An 8,764-nucleotide genomic window follows, 5' to 3' on the forward strand; every position below is an offset into this window, starting at 1 on the left:
TAAATAATTTCTGGTTACAATAACTATCTCTTCTCTATCAAATGTAGTAATTTCAGGGATACAGATACCAAAAGTGCTTATAGAAGACTTCTGTTAATTAGGAGAGCAAAATTAAGATTGTAGTCAAGACAGTAAACTGTTACATAGAAAACCATAAGAACTCAGGATATAGAACCTAGTGTATTCAACAAAATTCTTCATTTGGTAATTAGAAAAATGTTCTGTGAAACCTTTAGAGGGAACCCCTCTTAGGAGAAGGAAGTCTCCAAGAAGAGAACAGAGACAGAGGGAATATCCTGCATCCCTACATGAAATGGAGGGTGTCTGTTTTTCTGTGCACTACACTAGCTCCTTTAAGCAGCAGAGTCAAAACTGTGTCATTATTCCACAAGATGCACAGAAATGGCTCAAAATTCAAATCATGTTTAAGGCCTGAAGCTGAGAAAAAAAATGTTTCTGTTTTAGAATCATAAAATACCCTATTCTGAGCAGATTGTGTGGGAGGGGCAACTGAGAACCTAGTTCACTGGTGTCCAGATTGACACCAATCTCATTAATAATGTTTTTTTTTCTATTACAAAAGTTTCCCCTGCCTCAGGCTATGTAGGCGTCTAGCCCAAGGTGACACTGAAGTGGCTGGAGAAGCCAGCTGCAATCAAAGGGCTGTCAAGGATTTGCCGTCGGAGTTGACATAACCTCAGTAACTAACCACCTTTGTAAAGAGGTATTGATAACTTTAAAAATCATAACCTCAAATCACAGTGTTCTTCCAGAACTGATAGTTCAACCTTATCTATTCAGCATATAAAAAACAAAGAATTTATGAAATCTACAAAAATAGCCTGGAAGTATTTGGGAATGAGCTATCTCCATAAATCCATAAATATACCACATGTCCACTCCTCTTTGGCTGGGTCCACCTTCGTGCACTTGGCAGATGCTGACTCTGAGCCTACAAAGTGTCAGACACTCTGCTAAGAGTGGGGCAGCATGGATGAAAAAGGTTCAGTGTCTTCTTCATATAACTCAGCAGATGTGTAAACCAGTTAGAGCAGATTGTCAAGCTAGTAGAACACACAGTTTGATTGTTGTTCCATTGATTTGGGATTGGTTTTATATTGATTTGGCAGAAAAATTCTATAGCATGGTCTGCCTGACTCCCAGTCCCATATGTTCTATCTTGGCACGTGCAATCACTCAACCCCCCACCTACACACTGAACTGTCTCATTAACTGTAGTAAATAAAGGGCCCAATTAAGTTAGTTCCCTCAAACCAGCCATGCCAACGACTGTGTCCAGCTTTGGTAACCCACCGCTTGGTAAGTACTGCTCTCCTGAGCTTCACTTCCTTCACTTCTCCTTCAGCTCCCTATTCTTTGTTTCCTACCACTGAACCATCTGGACAAGCCACAGACCCCATTCGTCTATTTGATGTTTGATAAAGTGTGGTCAATGAACACCTACAACAGAATCACTTGCTTGCTGGGCCCCGTCTACACCAGCAGAATGAAAGTGGGGTGGAGGGTAAGAGAGAGAGAAAAAGAATGAGTTTTAGGGTGGTATGTCTGAGTCTGAATTTTACAAAGTGCCCTCAAAATGATTTCTCCATTTTACAGGATTCTGAATTCTCCTGGTTTTCCTCTTACCTCAACTGTTCATTCTTTGTCAGTCTTGTTTGCTGGTTCTTTTTTATCTGCTGGCTGGTAAGTCACTGTAAATACCACAGGACTCAGTCCTTAAAATTCCTCTCTTTCAATCCACATTTATTTCCCTGCAGTCTTATGATTTTAAATACCATCTGGTTACTCCCAAATTTGTAGCTCCAGCTTGGACATCTCCCTTGAAATTCTACTGCCTTCCTGACATCCCCACTGAATGTCTTTTAGGCATCCAACACATAACATGTCCAAATGAGTTCCTAAGCTTCATCTTCAAATATACTCCTTCTTCTATCTTTTGCAATCTCAGCACTAGCAACTTGACAACCCGGTTACTCCAGCACAAATGTGGCATCATCTTTTACTTATAATTTCTTCCCTCTCCTGTACTCCCTGTACCTTTCTCTGCTATTCTTCCTCCACGAGCCTTATCACTATAAAACACAATGTATTTTATCTATTTATTCTGCCAACCATTTGTCACCCACAGCCCCATTAGAAGGATAAAGATTGGGGCACCTGGGTGGCTCAGTCGGTTAAGTGTCCGACTTCGGCTCAGGTCACGATCTCGCGGTCCGTGAGTTCGAGCCCCGCGTCGGGCTCTGTGCTGACCGCTCAGAGCCTGGAGCCTGCTTTGGATTCTGTGTCTCCCTCTCTCTCTGCCCCTCCCCTGTTCATGCTCTGTCTCTGTCTGTCTCAAAAATAAATAAATGTTAAAAAAAAAATTTTTTTTAAAAGAAGGATAAAGATTATTGCCTAATGTTTGTTTGTAGGCACTCAGTAAACTTGTGTTGAATAAACAGAGCAGTGCCTAACACACAGTAGGTACTTAATAAATATTTGGTGAAAAATAATTAATTTTTACCTGCTCATTCTTAAAATAGATTCCTTTGCAATCTCCCTCCAACCTTTCAGTTCCAGGATTACCTCCAGCCTATCTTATTTGTTTTCCAAGTCCCAGTTAGGCTACAGTGTGGAAGTCTGTCAGAGAGTAGATATGAACATGACCTCAGAGTCCACCTGCCAGGCAACAAGTAGATACTTTCTATTATTATTCCTTTCTACATCTGTCAAATGATTGATGACCAATATTACCGAACAGTATCAGCATCACCATTACCCTCATCATCAAGGTGTTGATAATACCTAGTCTGGAAAATTTTTGGCAAAATAAATTATGTGTGTATAACCAAGGGAAGAATATCTTATGAACTCTAAAAGAAGATCTAGTTATACCAGAAGATTTTTAGTCTAAGTAATAGGCTCCAAACTGGCTGACCTCAAACTGTGTGAATATTTGTTTGGCCTACATGGGCTTTTAATTTTTTAAGTGCAATGTCAATATTTAAGTATTCGGAGATAGTATATGAAAATCTAGATTTCTGGTTTATTCTCAATGACGGATCAGATGGTCCTGGGCCTGCATTTCTGCCCAACAGGCAAGCATATCTATCACCTGCTCCCTCCCGACAGGCGATGCTCTCTCCAGGTTTCCACGATTGCTATGCTGCCAGATTTACCAATTCACACTACCGTCCTGGTGTCTGTGAGCACTTAATTTGGCAACTAGGACTCACAAGTCCAGATTCTTGCAAAGAGACCTAATAATTAAGACCCAAGCTGCACAATGTTGTGAGACAAAGAAGGAAATGTATAGGCTGAAATACCATTCCTCTGGGGGAAATCCATTGGCTAAATACGGTCTCAAGTTTGGGGCTTACAATTTTTGTAACCAAACCAAACAGAAATGCCATGCAGCATTCTAATGATCTCTGATAGGTGACATTCTGTGATAAAAGCAGCAAAAAAACTTTTGGTTTTATCCAAAGCACCGAGCGGGGATTCAGAAGGCAGGAGAATGCATCCCATCACTTTCAAAGGAGTTTGCAGTGAAAACTCCCATTTCTCTTCCATTCAGCACACAGCACGCATTTGGTGACAGATGGCCATTCCAAGTGTTGTGGTCTGTCTCAATATATAATGAAAAATATATAAACCTTCTGCTGCACAGCATAGGCGTGAGGCTTAAACACCTGTTTCAAATTATTCTGATACTATAAACATTGTTGGAAATTGGAAAGCCTTGTGTTTTAAGAAAGTGAGTGGTGCCATAGCCAACTACACTAAATTGAGTAGGCTTGGGTCCAGTGAGCAGTAAAAAAAGAAAATTATGCCTGCAGCTACTGGCAAACAGCTGATGGTAATAATATTACTGAGTGGGAATACAGTTAAAATCTATTGCAGTAGAAATCCTGTATATTCTCAAAGGTGTCCTTACACTAATTTCATATATTTTATTTTCCATCTCCTTTCTTTTCAATGCATTGCTTCTAGCATGATCCTTGGGGGATATATTTTAAGGTGGTGGTGTTTTGATGTTCTAATTAACAGAAAGATTAGTGACCCTCTCTACTCTTTTTCCTTTATATGTCCATCAAATGATTGATTACCAATATTACACTCAAGAAACTGACCTGCCAGCATTTCAGCTCATCTAGCAATTTCATCTAAAGAAGATATCGGAGTTCTTGTCAGTCTACAATAAAGTTGTCACTGTGCTTTCCTGATTCCTTCAGGGAAACATCTGCCTCCTTGAACCTCTCATAATGAAGCACTGTCAAATTACTGAAGGACTACACATCATCCAATAACTAACCTGGAAAGATCACTTGCCAATGGCTCCATGCCACAACAAACAGATGTTGTCTCTGTCACCTACCTGAAAAAGAGGTCAAATGTTCCACAACAGACACACTCTGCTGTCCACCTTGTGGATATACATTAGTCATTTAATAAGCTTTTCGTTTTACCCTGTATGAAAATCAGAGGTACTTTTCAGTTTATTGAGTGACATATCAGATCATTTTAAAAGCAGACTTATCTTTAGAGTAATTATGCAATCGAATCTGACTTCAAGATTGGAGGACTGCAAATAGCTTGTCAGAATGCACGTCAATTGGCCCTGCCTTTTACGTTCATGACAGTTATATGAACACTGTAATCAGTCTTGCCAAAATATACAAAAATAAATTTCATATTAATAAACATTTGAAACCCACCTTATTTCCCATGTGCAAATACTCAGGGTTAGATTATTACCATGGATCAGACTGAATAAATTCTTTCAATCCTGAACCACTGGGAAAACATAGGAAAAAATGATATTTGCTAGGCTAATGGCAATTTCAATAAAGAATAGTATTTACTAAAATATATTAGGATCAAAACACTGTACTTGACCAAAAATACAACTTCTGCTCTCATAGACCTTCATTTTAAGGGAATTTACTTGTTAAAATTTGAACCAGTACAGTAAGTTTTCAATAAAAAAAAAAAAAAAAACTCCTCTTTTTTTTTTTTTTTTTTTACTCTCTTTCTTTAAAAATATTTTGGGTGTGTGGTTTTCAAAAAATCAACTATTGGAAAGATGTAAAAGGGGAAAAAAGTACTCTCCTCTGCTCTATATACTCACTCTCCAGAGAGAAGCAGTTGTGTATATCTCTCCAGAAATGCTACTGTCTACTTATAAATGATATTATACTCACTGTTCTGCACTTTGCTGTTTTTATTTGAGTATAGATTTTGGAGAGCTTTTTTATATTTTCATGTGAAGATAGATCATCTTGTGCAGCAGATGCATGTGTGTATATAATAACTTTTTTAAATTTTCTCTGATGGGTGCTCATTTTGTTTCCTACTTTTAACTGTTACAACAATGCTGTAATGCACAAGAGTGACTTTCTAATAGCGTTTACTTAAAAATGGAATTAGTTTCTTTGAGAAATAGAGGAAATTACCCAAGTGTCAACAAGTGAGAGCAGCCAGAAAAACTTCTAGTTTCATGATTACTTCAATCAGCCTCACTCCCAGCACAAGGACAGGCTCATAGAAATTACTTCCAAATGTTCACTTATGCCCTGTCTTTGATGGTCTCATCGTAGTCAGTTACATCTCTGAACTAGGGAATTTCATGGCTATTTAAGGCAGGAATATATGCAGTTTCATAGAGCTCCTCTCTTTGCATGAAGCTCTGTCTCTGTTTGTTTGAGTTTGTGTCTGTCTCTGTCCCCTTCCCTCTCTTTTCCCTATTTCTATATGTAAATAGAGAGATAGAAAAGGAAAAATATATACTCACACATATTTCAAATAGATTTATAGGATATTTTTACTATACTTGTATTACATATTTTTGTCCCTAAACCTCTTGTATGTCCCTTTGATGTTGGGAAAGCCTAAAACATAAAAAAGTAGTATGGTTCACAGAATCTCTGGAGACAGTGAAGTTCTTAAGACATCAGGGAAATGAGAGCATGGATGCACCAGCCTAGCTCCAAAATCAACATTTAAATAAAAATCTGAAAATACTTTTCTTCAATTTCACAATGACCCTTCAATTTACAAGCCTGCTTTTAACCAAAAAATTTGATATTTCTAGGCGAAACATTGTAAGGGGATATTGAGGAAAATTGGCTGGCCATTTTTTTTTTCTGGCCATTGTTTTTAATTCAGTGGCTTTAATTCATTGACTTTTGTGTTGAAAGTTCTTCTCCTCATCTCTTTATGTTCTTCAGGCATCTTATGACACTCAGCTTGTGCCCCTCCCGAGTTTCCAATATCAATCAGACAAAATTCATTAAGAGAAGGCACTCTTTACTTCTGTGAGCGCCTAATCTATTTTTTTTAATTTTTTTTTATTTATTTTTGAGACAGGGAGAGACATAGCATGAACAGGGGAGGGTCAGAGAGAGGGAGACACAGAATCCGAAACAGGCTCCAGGCTCTGAGCTGTCAGCACAGTGCCCGATGCGGGGCTGGAACTCACTGACCGCGAGATCATGACCTGAGCCATAGTTGGCCACCTAACCGACTGAGCCACCCAGGCGCCCCGAGTGCCTCATCTATTAATCAAAGGCTCTCCTGAATTGTAGTAAGCACCTGGGGGGGGGGGGGGGGAGTCAAGTGGTTACCATGAGCTCAAATCTGAGCTGCCTGCCAATATGTAAATGACTCACTGAGTCAGAGCAACTTTTCTTTTACAAATGAACTACATTTAAAAGTCTTTAGAGAAATTCTATAAACTTAAATAAACTTCTGGATAATCAATAATTTATTGTTTTGGGCCATTTTATTTCATATATATAGCATATATATATATATATACATGCTATGATATATATATAGCATACATATATGATATGAAATATATAGCATATATGCTATATATCAAATATATAATTGTTGTATATAAAATTATAAAATCTATGCTGCAATGTACATATATCCTTTCCCACTTAAGGATGATTCCCTTAGGCAAATACCAGATTTGAATTATTTTGGGTAATTTCTTTTTTTAAAACGTTTATTTTTGAGAGAGAGAGAGAGAGCATGAGCAGGGGAGGGTCAGAGAGAGAGAGAGAGAGAGAGAGAGAGAGAGAGAGAGAGAGACACAGAATCTGAAGCAGGTTCCAGGCTCTGAGCTGCCATCACAGAGCCCAACGCAGGGCTCAAACCATGAGATCATGACCTGAGCCAAAGTCAGATGCTTAACCGACTGAGCCACCCAGGTGCCCCGATTTTTGGTAATCTCTTTAAACATTACTATTCATTTGTCTGGCTTTCAGTTCACTTTCTTTATTCTTCCAATCTCTGGTCTTGCTTTAGTATCTCCTTTTGTTATATCTTCCTAGTATTTAATAGAGTGTATATTCTTTATTTTGCCTTCATCAGGACATACTGCCTTCCCTGAGCACAAAGTAGAGCAGATCTCTTGGGGTCCTGTCAGTTTCCCCCAACACAGACTGTACCAATTGCTTAACCTAGTGACATTGGGCTGGAGAGGAATTGAGAGGGAGCTTTCATGGAAGTTATGACTCTGAAGGAAACAGCAAAATATCATGACCCTTTGGATACTAGCCCTGGGATTCAAAGGTAATAAATATATGTTTGATGGTACGTAAGATATCCCCATTACAATCTTTCAGACCTCAGCTTATCAGCTTGAGCTGCATATTAAAAGCATGTGGCAAGGGGCGCCTTGGTGGCTCAGTCGGTTAAGCGTCCAACTTCAGCTCTGGTCATGATCTCACGGTTGGTGAGTTCGAGCCCTGCGTCGGGCTCTGTGCTGACAGCTCAGAGCCTGGAGCCTGCTTTGGATTCCGTGTCTCCCTCCCTCTCTGCCCCTCCCCTGCTCAGGCTTTGTCTCTCTCTCTCTCTCTCTCTCTCTCTCAAAAATGAATAAACTTAAAAAAATTTTTTTAATCATCTGGTGAGATTTTTTTTTTTTTTGAATTCTCATGTCAGAACATACCTCAGACAAATTAAGTCAAATGGATCAGATTAGAGCATTAGTTTCTAAAACTCCCCGCGGTAATTCCAATGTACAGCTACATTGGAGAACCAGTATTTCGGAGTACAGTCAAGCAGCCATCTGCAGACTGTGGAGAGGAAGGCTGTGCCCATGTTTAATTAGTGCAGACCTTCTACTAAGGAGGTAGAACTGTATTAGCCTTGGTTAAATGCTGGGATGTGACAGAATCAGAAGGTACACTGTTACACTGCATCCTACCTAAGTCCTTGAGAGAAGCATTAGGTCTCCATTTCATAGATGAAAAACCTGAGGCTCTGATAACTTACCCAAAGCTGACTGAACTAAGATTCCACCCCAACACCGTAACCCATCAGAGTCCATGCTCTTTTGTGCTGTGTGACGCCTCCACTGCTCTGCAAAACAGAGGCAACACCCATCACCACTGCAAATCCTATCTCATTTCCGACTGTCTGTCGTCAGATTTCATATCTGGCTCCTGGAAATTCTCTAGGAAGGGAAATGAAGAAGTGAAGGAGTTCTAAACACACACAGAATTCCATTTTACTGAGAACAGCCATTCAATCAACCAGGCTCTGTGTCTCTGACATTCTGATAACAGAAAATAATTCCTTTCTTTTGCAGGCTCTCTGGCACATCAGTACCAAGTTTCTCATGTCACGTCCACTTCAATTCCAATTTTACCCTAGGACACATGCACCTCAGCATGGTCAGCTCAGCAGCATATCAATGATGGCAAAATTTAACAGCCTTTAAAAGAGAGCTGGATGAAAAGGATTC

The 8,764-nt window shown here is 39.3% G+C and overlaps 1 long non-coding RNA gene across 1 annotated transcript; it reads left to right on the plus strand.

The window, feature by feature from the left end:
- Positions 1-1,530: 1,530 nt before the first annotated feature.
- LOC109258366 (uncharacterized) lies at positions 1,531-4,704 on the plus strand. The gene is made up of 2 exons (XR_002076295.2): positions 1,531-1,704; positions 4,126-4,704. It is a non-coding gene; the product is annotated as an uncharacterized LOC109258366 (long non-coding RNA).
- The last annotated feature ends 4,060 nt before the right edge of the window (positions 4,705-8,764 follow it).

The sequence above is a fragment of the Panthera pardus genome, unplaced genomic scaffold, assembly GCF_024362965.1.
Source record: "Panthera pardus isolate Hobbes unplaced genomic scaffold, ASM2436296v1 HiC_scaffold_16, whole genome shotgun sequence".
NCBI lineage: Eukaryota > Metazoa > Chordata > Mammalia > Carnivora > Felidae > Panthera > Panthera pardus.